The 556-nt window shown below is 45.9% G+C and overlaps 1 non-coding gene across 1 annotated transcript; it reads right to left on the bottom strand.

The window, feature by feature from the left end:
- Positions 1-225: 225 nt before the first annotated feature.
- LOC146859455 (U6atac minor spliceosomal RNA) lies at positions 226-347 on the bottom strand. Its single transcript, XR_014980409.1, has one exon. It is a non-coding gene; the product is annotated as a U6atac minor spliceosomal RNA (small nuclear RNA).
- Between the last annotated feature and the right edge of the window lie 209 nt (positions 348-556).

Here is a 556-nt window from a genome sequence, read left to right as displayed (position 1 = left end):
TGAAGCACCGGAGGCAGCGTCGCTTTCCGCGGCGATTACCAGGTCTCACATGTGGGTCAAGATAACTCGTGATTAATTTTCTTCCGGGAGAGAGATCAGCATTTTGTGGAGTTGAGGTTTCGATTAAGGGGAAGTTAGTGCAGAGGGTCGATGTCCCTGATAAGAACGTATGCCAAGTAGATTACAGAGTGCATTTGATGTAAATAGGTCAGCAGGTTACTGTTTTCAAAGGAGGCGCCCCTTGTTACTTGCAAGTTATAACTTAAGTCCGTATATGTGTTGTAAAGGCCACTAGGACCTCTTCCATCCTTGTGACGGGGAATGCTACCTCCCCTTTCATACAACTCTATGCGTACATACCAGCATGAGAGGTAACTGGTGCTAAGAACGCGCTATGCTGCCCGATCCGGGTCAAGCTCGCGCTATGCAAACTCCCGCCTCCCAAAATTAACCCTTTATCCAACAGTAATCCATGTTCTATTAATGTATGGTTAGCGGTGTGTATGCTGTTATAGGATGAACGTTTATAGTTCACGGTTGAATATACGGACTTTAA

The sequence above is a fragment of the Triturus cristatus genome, chromosome 3_2 (genome assembly GCF_964204655.1).
Source record: "Triturus cristatus chromosome 3_2, aTriCri1.1, whole genome shotgun sequence".
Taxonomy (NCBI): domain Eukaryota; kingdom Metazoa; phylum Chordata; class Amphibia; order Caudata; family Salamandridae; genus Triturus; species Triturus cristatus.
The sequence above is the reverse complement of the archived record's forward strand: the minus strand, read 5'-3'. Positions and strand labels throughout refer to the sequence as shown.